The sequence below is a fragment of the Tenrec ecaudatus genome, chromosome 4 (assembly GCF_050624435.1).
Source record: "Tenrec ecaudatus isolate mTenEca1 chromosome 4, mTenEca1.hap1, whole genome shotgun sequence".
NCBI classification, from domain to species: domain Eukaryota; kingdom Metazoa; phylum Chordata; class Mammalia; order Afrosoricida; family Tenrecidae; genus Tenrec; species Tenrec ecaudatus.
The window spans coordinates 202,815,295-202,833,186 of NC_134533.1; the positions used below are offsets into that span (position 1 = coordinate 202,815,295).

The window sequence follows — 17,892 nt, forward strand, 5'->3', positions numbered from 1 at the left end:
AAGAGTTACTGGAACCGGGCCGGTCTCTCCTGCCCCATAGGATCGGGTCACTGAGTGGGAATCAAGTCGATGGCAGTGAGAGAGTTACCCCATGAGATTCTCTTGGGGATCTGTGATCTGTTAGAGTTTGAGTTTCTGCCTCTCTCATTCAGTGTAAGTGGTCCTCAACTTGCACAGGGTTGTATTGCCACGACTCTTTATGAGTCAGTTTGTTTGTTTTTTCCCCCATGGGGGCTCATACAGCTTTTATAACAGTCCATACATCAATTGTATCAAGCACATTTGTACATAAATGTTGCCATTATCATTTTTAGAACTTTTTTTCTACTTGAGCCTTTGGTATCAGCTCACTCCACCCACCCACCCCATGATCCCTTGATAATTTATAAGTTATTAATTTTTCCATGTCTTAAACCGACTGCTCTCTCCCTTTACCCACTTTTTTGTTGTCTCCCCCTGAGAGGAGGTTATATGTCAATCATTGTGATCGGTTCCCCCTTCCTTCCCCCCGACCCTCCCTTTCTCCTCCTGGTATCTCTCATTATTGGTCCTGAAGGTTTATCTGTCCTGAATTCTCTGTGTTTCCAACTCTTGACCTGTACCAGTGTACATGCTCTGGTCTAGCTGGATTTGTGAGGTAGAATTGGGGTCAAGATGGGGCATGGGGGAAGCATTAAAGAACTAGAGGAAAGTTGTGTGTCTTCTTGGTGCTATACTTCACCCTGACTGGTTCGTCTCCCTGTGACCCTTCCGTAAGGGGCTGTCCAATTGTCTTCAGCTGGGCTTTGATTCTCCACTCTACTCTTAGCCCCATTCACTTCGATATGATTTTTTTGTTTGGGTTTCTTATGCATCATACCTACTCCCTTGGACACCTCGTGATCACACAGGCTGGTGTGCTTCTTCCATGTGGGCTTTGTTGCTTCTCAGCTAGATGGCTGCTTGTTTATCTTCAAGCCTTTGAGACCCCAGATGCTTTATCTTTTGATAACTGGCTATATCTTTTGATAGCCGGGCATCGTCAGTTTTCTTCACCACATTTGCTTATGCACTCATTTTGTCTTTAGCAATTGTGTCGGGAAGGTGAACCTCACAGAATGCTGGGTTATTAGAACAAAGTGTTCTTGTGTTGAGCGAGTACTTGAGTGTAAATCAAAGACCTCATTTCCTCTCCACTTCCATTTTTATGGCCTTTTATTAGCTTTATTTGCAGATTTTATATGGTCCTAATGGTAAATGATTGTTGGGCTGCTAAGTGCAAGGCCAGCAGTTTGAAACCAGCAGCCGTTCAGTCAGAGAAAGATGAGGCTTTCCATCTACTCCTGTAGAGTTAGTCTTTGAGACTCACAGAGGCAGTTCTCCTCTGTTTTAGAGGGTCATTATGAGTCAATTGACTCCTGGCAATGAGTTTCTCACTACAGTCTTGTAATTCTTGCCAAATGATTGGATAGGACTATGCAAATAAGGGACTTGTGGTCTACCACGTGGGTTAGTTTGTTAATCATGCAAATAAAGTGCATAGCACACTTGTGTGGGTGGAACACTATGAATAGGTGTTTGGTCAGTTTTGCCATCCTGTTAGGCTTAAAAGCCATCCTAGAGGCAGAGAGAGAGGGGACCCTCATTGATCCTGAGAAGGACAGGGAGTATCTGTGCTGAGACCCTCTTAGATGCAGGAGGCAGACCTGTACCAGAAGAGATGATGGTGAGAAGCACTGGCAGAGGAACCAGTTAGAGACAGCTCGGCGGGCTTTCTGACCCACTAGTGAGCTGACCGCAGTAGGTGTGAGAGAGCTAACTGCTTTTAGGTGGAGTTGGAAGTGTTTCTTTTAACACTTGCCTGAGCAGAGGCCTGTCCAGGGCACAGGTGAGAACTGTCCTGAGGGAGGAACAATATGCTAAGTTCCTGATTCTGGACTCTGATGTTACCTCAGGATGGTTTATTTCAGTATGGTCTGTGAGTTCCGTGTGACCATAGCAATGACTTTTCCACCCCGTTGGACTAGAGTGTGTCGGGGGGTGGGGGGGGGATGACTGCTGTTTTGAATGGATGAATAAGCTTGGAGATTCCTAGGAGGTATGTACGACCTGTATCTCACAGGAATCAGCCTTGGGCTTTTGGTTTGATACTTATTTCCCCCACTTCTTGAAGTTTGAAAGCCAAAACAACCCTCCACCCCTACCCTGTTTTTGAAGTATCTTTATAAATTCAATATTTGTCTCTGGGATGTGGAAATACTACATCTGAGATTGATCATAATAGCAAATTATCTGCTGTAGCATTGTGTGAAGTACATATTACTTACAATAAGATATACTCCCCCCCCCAAAAAAAAAGAACAAAACACTGGGTGAATGTAAGTATAGCTTGTTGTAACTAAAATATTTTGTGACTTGGGACCTACTTACACCGAATCTTTCTCAACCTCATTTTATCTGTGAAATGAAGTTAAGAAATGCAACTACTGCATAGGTTGTTGTGAAGTTTACATAGTACAAACAATACTTTAGAACAGTTTCTGATGTGTTTACTACATGTGCTTTCATTAGTTACTGTTGAGTCCATTCTGCTCAAGGTCACCTTAATATGTAACAAAACTGAATGTTGCCATTACTATCACAGAGGGCCACAGACGGTGTGAAGGTTAGGGTCACTGACCCCACACAGTTGAAAATCCATGCGTAACTTGACTCCCTAAAAACAACTAGTAATAGCCTGTCCTTTGTTAATGGAAGGATTTTTTGTTTTTAAGTTTTATTGATAGTAGTTAACAGATTTTATGTTAGGCATTATATGTTGTGCATGCACATAAAAGCTGCATTTTTGATGCTAGATAAAACGATATTTCACTAAAGGTGCATGGTGTTTGAGCCTGCTGGCATAAAGGTTCATGAATCTCCCCCTCCCACTTTTAAAAATGATGATTCTTAGCCGTATGCGTTTATGTTGCATCCACAGCTTCAGACTGCAATCTAAGGTACGTAACAAGCTCTACACCTTCTTCTTATAATGCTGTTCCTTTTCTCTGCTGTGTGGGAGCCCTGCCAGCATCTTGGTGACACTTTGGACGAGTGCTATGGCATTATTCAGGATTTACAGTATTGCATGAAACACAATGAGAAACACACGAGGATTGTGAGCAATCACTGTTTTACTAGAGAGGAATTATTCATGTGGAGATGATTATCGTCCCATGACTTTAAACATGATCCTCATATAAGCAAACCTGAACACTTCAACCTTGGCTGTTGAAGGGTCAGCTGTGCGTCCATTAATTACCCATGTCCATCACCACCTCCATTAACAATTAACTCATTGACGTCAGGGACCATTTTTTTTGTTTTACCACCTCAAGTTCTCTACCTGCTGGATCTGCAGGCATTGACTAAAGTCTGATTTCAGTACAGGATAATGTGTAGAGATTTCCCCATTATAAAACAGTAAATTTGAATAGTAATGACATTTTACTCTTTAATCTGTTTTCCTTTCTTAACTGCCCTCCTATTAGGAAATTTGGGCCAGTATTCATGTTTTTCAAGGCCTATTTAATAAATTTCACCTTCCAGGCATTTTTTGCTGCTTTTTGACAATCTCTTCCACAACTTCGTTGTCCCCCTCCCCATGTGACACTTATTACGGTGCTCTGGTGGCACTGCGGTCTAGGTGTTGGGTTGCAGACTGCAAGGTCAGTGGTTCAAACCCAGCGGTTGCTTTCCTGAAGCAAGACGATGAGGCTGTCTTATTTTGTGAAGATTCAGTTTCAGAAACCCTACATAAAGGTGCCATGAGTGGGCTTTCACTAGATGGCAGCGGGATTGGTGACACTTACTACCATCAGTTGAACATTTCTACACCCAGCTAGGTGATAGGGTCCTACGCTGGTGCTCCTCCTCCTCTCTTACACAGGAGCTGCTCCTTGTAATTTAATTGCCTCACAAGCTGGTGTCTGCTTTTAGCCTGTATGGATGTGCTTTATACAATTGACGTATGTATATGTATGGATTGTGATAAGAGTTGTATGAGTCCCTAATAAAATGTAAAAAAAAAATGATTAGGGCAAAGAATGTACAGATGTGCTTTATATAATGACTGCAAATGATGCATCATCTGGCATATTACCTATTATGTATGAGCGTTATATTTTTGTCACAACTTTGGAGCTAGACTTAACTTGATCAATTTATGGATAATATCTGCCATGTAACTTAATTGGCAAATCAAACTCTAATCTCCACCAGTTAGCTATCTGAACTAGTTAAAATGCATAACAGTATTGCATGCCAAATTCCAAAAAAAAGTTGAAATAAATGATACAACCAAATAGTAATAAACCCAGAAAACAAACTCATTGTTTTGAGATGATTCTGACTCCTAAGGACCTTATATTATAGGACAGGGTAGAACTGATTCTGTGAGTTTCTTAGACTAACTCATTTTTTTTAAAGAAATGTAATTTCCTTTTTTTAATTTGTATTTTAGAAATATCTGGTACATATAAACACTTAACTGTTCTACAAAGCTTCCAGAACAGAGCTCCTTTAATTAAAAAAAATCATTTTATTGGGGCTCATACAACTCATCACAATCCATACATACATCAATTGTGTAAAGCACTCTTAAACATTTGTTGCCCTCATCATTCTCAAAATTCGCTATCCGCTTGGGTTCCTGGAATCAGCTCCTCATTTTCCTTTCCCCCCCCCCTCCCTCCCTGTACCCCCTCCCTCATGAACCCTTATAATAATTTATAAATTATTATTTTATCTTGTCTTACACTGCCCCATGTCTCCCTTCACCTACCTTTCTGTTGCCCATCCCCCAGAGAGGAGGTTATATGTAGATCCTTGTGATCTGCTCCCTCTTTCTACCCCGCCTTCCCTCCTGGTATCGCCACTCTCCCCCTGGTCCTGAGGGGTTCATCTGTCCTAGAATACGTATTTCCAGTTCCCTTCTTTACCGTTGTGCATCCTCTGGTCTAACCAGGTTTGCAAGGTAGAATTGGGACCATGACAGTTGGGGAGAGGAAGCGTTCAGGAACTAGAGGAAGGTTTTGAGATTCATTGTTGCTACACTGAACCCTGAGTGACTCATCTCCTCCCCACTATCCCTCTGCAAGGGATGCTTAGACTAACTCTTTTTTTTAAAATTTTTTTCTTAATTGTTTTTTTTTAAACATTTTATTAGGGGCTCATACAACTCATCACAATCCATACATATGCATACATCAATTGTATAAAGCACATCCATACATTCTTTGCCCTAATTTGCTCTCCACTTAAGCCCTTTGCATCAGGTCCTCTTTTTTTATCCCTCCCTCTCCGCTCCCCCCTCCCTCATGAGCCCTTGATAATTTATAGATTGTTATTTTGTCATATCTTGCCCTATCCGGAGTCTCCCTTTCCCCCCTTCTCTGCCGTCCATCTCCCAGGGAGGAGGTCACATGTGGATCCTTGTAATCAGTTCCCCCTTTCCAACCCACTTACCCTCTACTCTCCCAGTATCGCCCCTCACACCTCTGGTCCTGAAGGTATCATCCACCCTGGATTCCCTGTGCCTCCAGCTCCCATATGCACCAGTGTACATCCTCTGCCCTATCCAGTCCTGCAAGGTAGAATTCGGATCATGGTAGTTGTGGGCAAGGAAGCATTTAGGAGCTGGAAGCATTTAGGAGCTGGGGAAAAGCTGTGTTCTTCATTGGTACTATATAGCACCCTGACTGGCCCATCTCCTCTCCTAGACCTCTCTGTGAGGGGTTCTCTAGTGGCCGACAAATGGGCTTTGGGTCTCCACTCTGCACTTCCCCCTTTATATATATATATATAATTTTACATCATGCCTTATTTCAAGACTAACTCTTTACAGGCAGAGAAAGCCCTGTCTTTCTCCTGAGGTGCAGCGGGTGGTTTCTTCTTTTTTATATAGTTTTATTGGCACATATTTCACATACTATACAATTTAATCATCCAATCATATTTAAATTTGTGCTTACATCACCATAATATCAGAAGTTTCTTTTTTTCCTTCTGTTTTTTAAGTTTTATTTTATTTTATTTCTTTAATTGTTTTATTAGGGGCTCATCCAACATAACAATCTATACATACATCAGTTGTGTAAAGCACATTTATATATGCATTGCCCTCATCATTCTCCAAATATTTGCTCTCTACTTAAGCCCCTGGCATCGGGTCCTCATTTTTTTCCCCTCCCTCCCTGCCCCCCTCCATGAACCCTTGATAATTTATAAATTATTATTTTGTCATATCTTGTCCTGTCCGACGTCTCCCTTCACCCACTTTTCTGTTGTCCGTCCCCCAGGGAGGAGGTCACATGTAGATCATTGTAATCGGTTCCCCCTTTCCAACCTACCCATCCTCTACCCTCCCAGTATCGCCAGTCACACCACTCGTCCTGAAGGTATCATCCATCCTGGATTCTCTGTGTTTCCAATTCCTATCTGTTTCAGTGCACATCCTCTGGTCTAGCCAGACTTGCAAGATAGAATTGGGATTATGATAGTGGGGGAGGGGGGAGAAGCATTTAGTAACTATAGGAAAGTTGTATTTTTCATCGATGTTACATCGCACCTTTACTGACTCATCTCCTCCCCGAGACCCTTCTGTAAGGGGATATCCAGTGTCCTACAAATGCGCTTTGGGTTTCCACCCCATACTCCCCCCATAATTCACTATGATATGATTTTTTGTTCTGATGATGCCTGATACCTGATCCCTTTGACACCTCGTGATCGCACAGGCTGGTGTGCTTCTTCCTTGTGGGCTTTGTTATTTCTGAGCTAGATGGCTGCTTATTTACCTTCAAGCCTTTAAGACCCCAGATGCTATATCTTTTGATAGCTGGGCACCATCAGCTTTCTTCACATTTGCTTTTTCACCCACTTTGTCTTCAGCAATTGTGTTGGGAAGGTGAGCATCATAGAATGCCAGTTTAATAGAAGAAAGTGTTCTTGCATTGAGGGAGTACTTGAGTGGAGGCCCAATGTGCTTCTGCTACCCTAATACTAAACCTATAAATACAGGCACATAGATCTATTTCCCCATCCTCATATATAAATGTTTACATATGCACATGCCTTTATTTAGACCTCTATAAATGCCCTTAGCCTCCTAGCTCTTCTATTTCCTTTGACTTTCCTCCTTTCCCACTATCATGCTCAGTCCCCACCAGGGTTTCAGTAATTCCTCTGGGTTACATTACCCTGAATCAAGCCCTACCAGGCCTCCCACACCCTCCTCCCCACCGATTTGGATTACTTGTTCCCTTGTCCCTGGGTTTATTAACACCACTACCTTCCCCCCACCCCCCTCACCTCATCCTCTCCAATGTCCTCCCGGAACTGTCGGTCCTGTTGTTTCCTCCTCCAGATTGTTCATCCAGTGGATGGTTTCTAACTGCTGACCTTGCATTTGGTAGCCCAACACCCAGCCACTCACTGTGTCACTAGGGCTCCTCAAAAAAAGTAATAGCTAACATTTACTCAGCATTTTTTATATTTTAAATTTTAAGTTGCCATTTTATGTTATCACTATGAAGTAGAGATTTGTATTGTGTTTTTACAGATGAGTAAACTGAGGTATTATTTAAATAACTTAAGTTCCCAAAGCTGGTTAGTAGCTTTGTGAAGATTTCCTTCTGGGCACACTGACTCTTAACCCAAGCCACCTATTTCCAGAGGACGCACCTCTGTCCTCTAACCACACACTCTGCTAGAGCCTGCCTGACAGTCCCTGGTCTGGGAACCAGGAAGGAACCTTCGGCAGCGCAGAGTTTGGAATGTTGGCACTGAAACCAACCACCTGTATCATAGGAAAAGGACCTGGTGAGCATTGTGAGATATGCATTGTGAATAGGGACTAAAGCCTATTAATGTGCTTATTGATTTTTTTTTCTTCAAGCAGTGTATTTTGAAGAACAGAAGTTTTTAAATTTGGATACTATTTAATATGATTTGTGTTTTCTGGATTGTGCCTGAGAAATAATTGCCTACACCAAGCTCACAGTATTTTCTCCTATCTTTTAGAGGATAATCTTAATAATCTTAATTACTTTTAGAATCTTAATAATTAGAGCCTTTATATTTACATCTGTGATGTATTTTAAAAAAATCATTTTATTGGGGATCTTATAGCTCTTACATGTGATCTGCTTTTAATTAACTTTTGAGTGTCGATTGATGGTTGGTAAAGCAAGTACCATCAATGGAGAATCAGGGTTGGATTCTGGAGATGAAGCCTGAGATACTCTATAATATTCAGGAAAAGCAGTAGGCATGCAAATTATCTAGTACTGTAATTTGGGTGAATACACATTCAATCCTTTAAAGGGGCTTTTTTTAGTTGGTCAAGGATGTTGCAAAAAACCAAACATCCCCAATAAAATGATTTAAAATAAAATATTTTTTTTAATCCAAAAAAACAAAACAGACCAACCAACCAAACCCTACTGCTGTCTAGTTGATTTCAATTCAGAGCTACCCTTAAAGGACAGAGTGGAAGAATTTGCAAAGCTGTATAGAAACAGCCTGCCCCATCTTTCTCCAGCAGAGCTTGCTCCTGGGTTCAGTCCTGTGATCCCTGGTTAATTGTTCCAAGTTTTAACCACTGTACCACCGGGGTGTTGCCAGAAGCCACAGATTCCAGCTCCAATAGCATAAGTTTAAAGTTGTGACAGTTAAAAATCTAATTTCAGAAGTATGTGGTTATATTGAACTATACCCAGCTGTGCCCCTTGTCTCTTTCTCAGTTTCTCTTTGATCATCTTAATGTAGTGTCCTATTGGCGAAAGTGTTCACGTTAGAAAAGTTTAGCTTCTCATCCAGAGCCATGAATAGTATAGAAAATCAGAGTCACAAGGAAACAAATAGTCTAAAGGACGAATGGACCCCATGAACCTTCGCATCCGTGACCTGACACCAGAACTAAGTAGTGTCCAGCTACCACTGCTGAGTGCTTTGAAAAGGATCATAATAGGAAGTCTTGGATAGTGTGAGAAAAATGTGGAACAAAAAACTAATTTAAAATGACCAGGTAGGCCTATTGTACATCCCTTTCCTGTGATGTATATGCCTATTGTACAACCCCTTCCTTTGACAGATGTCTTTACCTGTAATTAGGCATGCACACCCCCAAAGATACATAAACCTTGGTTAGCAATAAATCACTCTCTTGCCCTCTCCCTCGCTCCTGCCCTCTGGTCCGCTCCTGCCCTCTTGTCTGCCACCTCTACGTGTACCACCTAGAAGAGCTGAGGTGAGTCTGCTACCATGGAAAAAAACTCAAACCAACCAGGTTTACTAGTCTGATCAAGTCTGGTAGAACCTCCAAGAGTATGATCCTTTGACACCGACAGCTGTATAACTGAAATCACCTCCTGAGGCTCAACTTTCAGCCAAATGATAGGCCGGTAATATCACGACCTCAGAAGAACCAGCCATAGATGATCAAATGAACAGTGGTTGCCTGGGGATAAAGGCAGGAAGGGCTAGGAAAGGGAGGTGAATGGAAATGGCAAACTCAGGACGAGGAAAGAGTGCTGGTATATTATAGGGACTGCAATCAGTGCCACAAATTAAAATTATGAATTGTGGATTTGCTCTATAAACTCACCACCACCTCCTAAAAAAAAAAACAAGAGCCCTCTGAGAAGCAAGAGGAGGGATCTCATTACCAGTAAGAGGCAGGAGTGGAGCTTGTCCTCCAGCTCCGAGATTTCTTATATGAACCTCTTGGATACAGATGACAGCTACTGCAAGAGAGGAGCAGCAGCAGAGTGTGGAACAGAGTGATGGCAGACTTCCCACCCATAGAGCAAGTTGAGTGCTTTTGTGCTGGAGGCTGGCTTTTGGAGTGAGGTGCCTCTGGGCACTTAATTGGATGTGCTTACCCACTGCTTGAGCTGAATGAGCTTGAGCTTTCTTAGAGCAGAATGGTGTATCCCTTGGGCATTTATTAGCAGACCTGACACTTTGTAACATGTTCTGGTAAATAACTACCTTGAACAATTATCATTGGTGTTACAACTTGTTAACTTCTGGAATACGAGGAGGTGCCCCCCCAAAACCCAGATTTTTTTCAAAGCTATGTGTTTAATTTTTTAACAAAACAACATTATGTCACCTTCAAAATACTCAACATTACCCTTAATACATTTGTCAAATCTGCGACTCCATTCTTGGAAATCTTTTTGAAACTAATCTGTCTAGATGGCTTACAGCACCACCCTTGTTTTTTTATTCACCTCTTCTACATTGTTTTCAAATCACTGTCTTTTCATGTCCCTTTTGACGGAAACAAAAGGAAGTCGCATGGAACTAGGTCAGGTGAGTAAGGTGCATGGGGCAAGAGAGGCATGCTGGTTTTTGCTAAAAACTGGCATACTGAGATGGCTGGCTGACCTGGTGCACTGTCATGGCGGCAAAACCAGTCGCCCATCTGCCACAAATCAGGTCCTTTTTTTGGTCCCATGCTATTACGGCTATCTTTTCAGAACCTCTAAATCAGGTCTTCTCAACCTGTGGGTCGAGACCCTTTTAATAACAGGGGTCACCTGATTCATAGCAGTAGCAAAGTTACAGTTATGAAGTGCAATGAAAATAGTTTTATGGTGGCCCCACTATGAGACATGATGCCCCTCAGTGACCAAGGGCGATATGGGACAGCTCCGGAGACACAGTGTGGGAATTGCACCTGACCTGATCCCATAACACCGAGGCAAAGCACTGGGGGAGTGCAGCAGAACAGCAAGGAAATGGAGTGGCAAGGTCCCCAGGGAATGCTGAAAGTGGACTTTGGGGCCAGGGTGTGGTGCCCCAACAGACTGGACTGGAAAATACTCCTAAGGGCCAACAAATGATCCTTGAACTAACTACAAGCTTTTCTTTCTTGATGTGTGTTGTTTTGTTCTTTGTCAGTGATTTGTTGTTGTCTGGTTGTATACTGTTGCTTTGTTTTCCTCTGTCTTGTTTTCGTGCATGTTATTATCTCCACAGGTCTGTCTAACTAAGACAGGCTGGATGAACTATCTGGAGGAAAAACAACGGGACCGACAGTTCCGGGGGGACTTGGGATAGGGGGAGGTGGGGGGATAAGGAAGTGGTGTTAACAAACACAGGGACAAGGGAACAACATGGGACCCAAAAGGTAGTGAGGGGGGAGTGGCAGGCCTGGTAGGGAATGATCAAGGGTAAGGTTATTTGTAAAGAAGAGGTATAGCTGTAACCCAGGTGGGGATGGAGCATGGTAGTAGGGCAGGAGGAAGTCAAGGGAGATGGAGGAAAAAGCTAGGCGTCAAAGGGCATTTATAGAGGTCTAGACAAAGACATGTACATGCAAAAATATATATGCGGATGGGGAAATAGATCTATGTGTCCATATAGGTTTAGTATTAAAGTGGCGGAAGGACTTTGGGCCTCTACTCAAGCACTCCCTCAATGCATGAATACTTTCTTTTATTAAATTGGCACTCTATGATGCTCACCCTCCCGACACAACTGAAGCCAAAGCGGGTAAAGTAAATGTGAAGAAAGCTGATGGTGCCTGGCTATCAAAAGAGATAGTGTCTGGGGTCTAAAAGGCTTGAAGATAAACAAGCGGCCATCTAGCTCAGAAGCAACAAAGTCCATATGGAAGAACACACCAGCCTGTGTGATCACGTGGTCCTGAAGGGATCAGTTATCAGGCATCAAAGAACAAAAAAATATCATTGGCTGCACACCTCCATGATACGATCGCCAAAGACAAATGGGTGCATAAGCAAATATGGCGAAGAAAGCTGATGGTGCCCAGCTATCAAAAGAGATAGTGTCTGGGGTCTTAAAGGCCTGAAGGTGAACAAGCGGCCATCTAGCTCAGAAGCAACAAAGCCTACATGGAGGAAGCACACCAGCCTGTGCGATCATGAGGTGCCAAAGGGACCAGGTATAAGGCATCATGCAACAAAAAATATATATATACCATAGTGAACGAAGGGGGAAGTGCAGAGAGGAGACCCAAAGCCCATTTGTCGGCCACTGGAGATCCCCTCACAGAGGGGTCTAGGAGAGGAGATGGGCCAGTCAAGGTGCGATATAGTACCAATGAAGAACACAGCTTTTCCCCAGCTCCTAAATGCTTCCAGCTCCTAAATGCTTCCTTGCCCACAACTACCATGATCCGAATTCTACCTTGCAGGACTGGATAGGGCAGAGGATGTACACTGGTGCATATGGGAGCTGGAGGCACAGGGAATCCAGGGTGGATGATACCTTCAGGACCAGGGGTGTGAGGGGTGATACTGGGAGAGTAGAGGGTGAGTGGGTTGGAAAGGGGGAACTGATTACAAGGATCCACATGTGACCTCCTCCCTGGGAGATGGACGGCAGAGAAGGGGGGGAAGGGAGACTCCGGATAGGGCAAGATATGACAAAATAACAATCTATAAATTATCAAGGGCTCATGAGGGAGGGGGGAGCGGAGAGGGAGGGATAAAAAAAGAGGACCTGATGCAAAGGGCTTAAGTGGAGAGCAAATTAGGGCAAAGAATGTACGGATGTGCTTTATACAATTGATGTATGTATATGTATGGATTGTGGTAAGAGTTGCATGAACCCCTAATAAAATGTAAAAAGACAAACAGTTTTATGGTTGGGGGTCACCACAACATGAACTGTATTAAAGGGTTGCGGCATGAGGAAGGTTGAGAACCACTGCTGTAAATAGAAAGCTTGATTACAACAGCCTGACTTGGTGGAACAAACTCCAAATGCATGTCGACTTTTTCATCCTTTCAGGAAGTTGATGGACGTCCACAACAAGGTTTGTCATCAATTGCCATTTTACCTTTTGAAAGGAGAAAACCACTCCTACACTACTTGAGATTTTCACTTAGCCTTGTCCTTGTAATCTGTGTCAACATCCCAACAGTTTCTGTGACATTTTTCCCAAGAAGGAAACAGAATTTCACAGCCACACGCTGTTCTCTTAAATTGGCCATCACATAAAACGAGGTTAGAATGACACTGCTTTTATAAAAAAATTTACTGTGACCAGAGAGAACCTTCCCAGACGACACCACTTGGAGCACTAACTGAATGAGTTGCTGGATGCTCACCTAGCAGAAAAATGTGTACTATGAAATCTCCATCCAGTGGAGCTTTTTCCCGTTTTTTTTTGGGGGGGGGGGGGGGCGGGATGCCCCTTTGTAAACCCTTTAATCATGAATTTTGACTGTAAGTTTTTGTGTAGCCATTACAGTGGATATTAGAACCAAAATCTAAAACCAAACAAACAGCCTTCAAGTTGGTGACAATTCATAGCGACCCTATAGGACAGATAGAACTGCCCCATGTGAGTTTCAGAGACTGTAACTATTTTTAGGAGTAGAAAGCCCTATCATTCTCCCTTGAACGGCTTGTGGTTTTGAACTTCTGACTTTGCACTTAGCTCAGTGGGTAACCACTACACCACCCAGGGCTTCCTATTAGAACCCAAAGAAATAAGATACAGAATGTTAACTTCAGTCAGCACACTTACCGTAATGATCTTTCAATTCAATGCTGTTTCCTCGTGAGTGCTAGCCTCTGGGCCCTTCTCACTTCTTAGACCAGTGCTTCTCAACCTTCCTAATGCCACAACCCTTTATTACAGTTCCTCATGTGGTGGTGACCCCCAACCATACAATTATTTTCTGTGCTACCTCATATCTTGTCATTTTACTACTGTTTGAATCGGGCGACTTCTGTGAAAGGGTTATTTGACTCCCAAAGGGGTTGCTACCCACAGGTTGAGAACCACTGCTTTAAAGGTTATTTAGCCGGCCATGATTGCATGTGGAATTGATGTTATAGGATCATTCATTTTCAGAGCTAATTTGGTTGAGAGGTAAGAGGTTCTCCTTAGATTGTGATTTTCATTTTCATGGCCTCTGTCGTTCTATATATTCTAGCCTGTGGTTAGGTTGGCTTCTCTAGATAAACAAAACCGGCGATGCTTGTATGTGCTGCCTATAGGAAGACATTTATTTCAAGAAATGGCTTACACAGTTGTAGAAATAGATTACCGTAAGTCCAGTCTGGTTCAAGTCAGAGTAATTGGCCGACAGCGTCTAGCATTCGGAAGTAATGCAACAGGAGATTGAGGAACCAGACCAGGATGAAGCAGAGACAGCTGGGGGTACAGGCTGGTGAATGCAGAGATTCTAAATCATCAGCCCAGTGAATCTACTTTCGTAGCTCCTGGGGTCAACAGATCACGCAACAGAGGTGAGGAAACAGGCGCAAGATCCAGCCCTACCAGCAGATGAAGTGCCAGAAGGAGTCCACTCTGGGCTTACACAGAAAAGGCTTAGGGCTCCATGGAGCTGTCATCTGGTTGAGATGCGATTGATAGCTTTAACTCTGCCACTGTCCGTGGCATCTCTAACCATCACACCAGCCCATACTTTTTCTGGGGTCTGATGAGTGTCAGCATTGAATGCCTTAACTTGACATTTGGTTCGTCCTGCAGCATTGGTGTTGCTTGTCAAAAGCGGCTCTGGCTCCATCTAGCAACTCAGACTTTTTACCCGTTAAAATTTTGAGAATAGTTTGAAATCCCAGTAATCATTTGCTTTGCAAGATTCAACCGCACATTTGCAAGCGCTCCAGTTACTCTAGGAAAAAGTTTGAGAGAGGGACCTGACCTAGTAACCAAAAAACGAGGTTCCCGCAATTGAAGGAATACCAATCGAAGTGTTTCAGCAAGCTGATGAAGCAGTAGAAGCGCTCATTCCTGTAAGCCAGGAAATGTGAAAGCCAGTTACTTGACCAACTGATTGCAAGAGTTCCATATTTGTACCCATTCCAAAGAAAGGTGACCCAACAGAATGCTCAGATTGTAGAATGCTACTAATCATGCAAGTAAAATTTTGCTGAAGATGACCCAACAAGGATGGCAGCAGAGAAGACGAGAGAGGTGTTTGCTTGTGTTTTTTTTGACTTTGCAAAGGGATTCAGCATTGTGGATCTAAGGATGACAAATTATGGATAGCTTTGGGAATTCCAGAACACTTAATTGTGTTCATGCAGCACCTGTAGAAGGATTAAGAGGCAGTTGTGTGAACAGGAGAATATTGTGCAGTTTAAAATCAAGAAAGGTATGCGTCAGGTTGTATCCTCTCATCATACTTAGAGAATTTGTGTGCAGAGCAAATAACCAGCAGGGCTCTATGAAGTAGAATGCTGCCTCCAGATTGGAGGAAGTCTATTGACAACCTTTGGTACGCAGCTCACACAGTGTGGCTTGCTGAAAGTGAGAAGAGCCTGAAGCACTTGCTGATGAAGAGAAGAACTGCAGCTTCCAGTATGGATTACAACTCACTGTAAAGAAGACCAAAATCATCCTCCCCAAGCCCGCAGGTAATATGATAAATGGAGAGAAGACTGAAGTTGCCAAGGATTTTGTCTCGCTTGGGTGCGCAATCATTGCTCTTGGAAGCAGCAGTTGAGAGCAAATGACACATTGCCTTGAGCATGTCTGCTGCACAAAACCTATGTATTTACTTATTTATATATTTTTCTAAACCTCTAGTGTTGAAAACAAGGCTATTACTTGAGGACTAAGGTGAGCCTGACCAAAGCCCATGGTATTTTCTTTCTTTGTTTTAAAAATCATTTTATTGGGGGCTCGTACATTTCTTATCACAATCCATACATACATCCATTGTGTCAAGAACATATGTACATTTGTTGCCATCATCATTCTCAAAACATTTGCCTTCTGCTTGAGCCCTTAATATCTGCTGCTCATTTTCCCCCTCCCTTCTCACTCCCCCCTACCTCATGAACCCTTCATCATTCATAAGTTATTTTTTTGTCATATATTACACTGTCCGACGTCTCCCTCCACCTTCTTCCTTGCTGTCCCTCCCCCAGGGAGGAGGCTATACGTAGATTCTTGTTAACAGTTCCCCTTTTGTACCCCACATTCTCTCCACCGTCCAGGCATTGCCACTCTCACCACGGTCCTGAAGGAGTCATCTGTCCTGGATTCCCTGTGTTTCCAGTTGCTCTCTGTACCAATGTTTAGCCTCTGGTCTAACCAGATTTGTAAGGTAGAATTGGGATCATGCTAGTGGGGGGAAGGAAGCATTTAAGAACTAGAGGGAATTCCTGCCCTGGGTGGACCCCGTCCCCTGGGGCTCTGGACGGAGGGACAGACAGTCTGAGGGAGCTGGCCGCCGCTCCGAGGCCCCGCCACCTGTGAGAGGGTGCTGGACGGGGCGGCCGAAGCCTTCCCATGAAGAGTTTCCCCCCGCCTCCCCAAATCTTCTAACTTAATAAAGTGTTCCCGCAAAAAAAAACAAAACTAGAGGAAAGTTATGTTTCATCGTTGCTACCCTGCACCCTGACTGGTTCATCTCCCCACAACCCTTCAGTAAGGGGTGTCCGGTTGGCTACCAATGAAGCCCATGGTATTTTCAATTGCCTCATATGCATGTGAAAATTGGACAGTGAGTAAGGAAGAATCAATGTGTTTGAATTATGGTGCTGACAAAGAATATTGAAGTACCATGGACTCCTAAAAGAACCAACAAAATCTATCTTGCCAGAAGTACAGCCAACATAGTCCCTATAGGGAAGGATAGTGATACTCTGTCCAACAGAATTTGGACATGTTTCTTGAGAAAGGCGTCATGCTTGGTAAATAGAGGGGCAGTGAACAAGAGAAAGGCCCTCCACAAAGCAGGTCCACACAGTGGCTCCAATGGGCTCCCACTTGAGAACAGTTGTGGGCGTGGCACAGGTTCGGGCAGTGTTTGGTTCTGTTGTCTGTGGGTTGCTGAGTCAAAATGGCTGTGACAACCTGTTTGGTAGTTTTGAAAGTCTTTCTCCAGTGCTCAGGTTGGATGACAGATTTAATACTCTGTAGACTTCCAACAGAGTTTCCTCTTACTTTGCCCTTCCCACACAGTCCAACATCCTGTCTTTTGGGTCTTTACCTGCACCCAGGCTATACCGCCTTGGCACCACAGGTGAGGCAGGCTGATGGTGTACACTTGCCAGGATTGGAGAGGTCTCTGGACTTAAACCCCAGCCTTTACCTTCATTGTGTCAGTGTGGGTCTTCTTGTGAATGTCTGACTAGTATTTTTTTGCCCTTTTAAATCATTTTATTGGGGGCTCATACAACTCATCACAATCTATACATACATCCATTGTGTCAAGCATATTTGCTTCATGCCAGTATGTTGCATTCACATCTTGGAGCACCGAGTTGAAGTCTGGTCCCTCTTTCTCTGTGGAGATAGAAACAATACCCTCCCCTTGGGTTAGTGCCCTGTGCCCCTGCTACCTTTTTTTTTTCTTCTATTTTCCCCTTCCTTTTTCATTGGCTACCATGTGTATCCCTGGATTTAGTCTGGTCCCTACCATACTACCTGGACCTGACTCATATTCTTATTAGATTACTTAGATCTTTATTTCTTGAAACTCCCACCCCAGGCCTATGTGTTTGCTCTGTTTCATGAAAATACGTATGGTACCACTAGGAGTACTTGAATCTGGCCTCACAGTGGGCGTAGGGCTGCTCTTGTCCCCGCCCCAGTGCTTGCCCTCCTCGACCCCTGTACTTCTAGATCTCCTGTGAGCAGGGTCAAATACTACAGCTGTTACTACCTTCAGTCCAGGGTTCGGAGATGGCTGCTGTTGGAGGGGCTAGACACATTTGGTGAAAAGTGACCTCTGGTACGAACTTGGGTGGCTGGATCTCTGTACTCAGTCTCACAGGCAGTGGTCTTTCTCCCATGTAATACTTCTTTTTTTTTTAACATTTTATTAAGGACTCATACAACTCTTATCACAATCCATACCTATATCAAATGTGTAAAGCACATCTGTACGTTGTTTGCCCTTGTCATTT

The 17,892-nt window shown here is 43.4% G+C and overlaps 1 protein-coding gene across 4 annotated transcripts in view; it reads left to right on the forward strand.

Moving 5' to 3' along the window:
• RBM6 (RNA binding motif protein 6) overlaps nt 1–17,892 on the forward strand; it is a 100,795-nt gene that overhangs the window by 2,545 nt on the left and 80,358 nt on the right. Inside the window, exon 1 of one of the 4 annotated variants that reach the window (XM_075547397.1) lies at nt 15,279–15,390. The exons of the other annotated variants lie outside the window; for them this stretch is intronic. The gene's annotated coding sequence lies outside the window, so the exon portion shown is untranslated. Of the gene's footprint in view, nt 1–15,278; nt 15,391–17,892 lie in introns of those variants that run through there. 4 annotated transcript variants of the gene reach the window in all.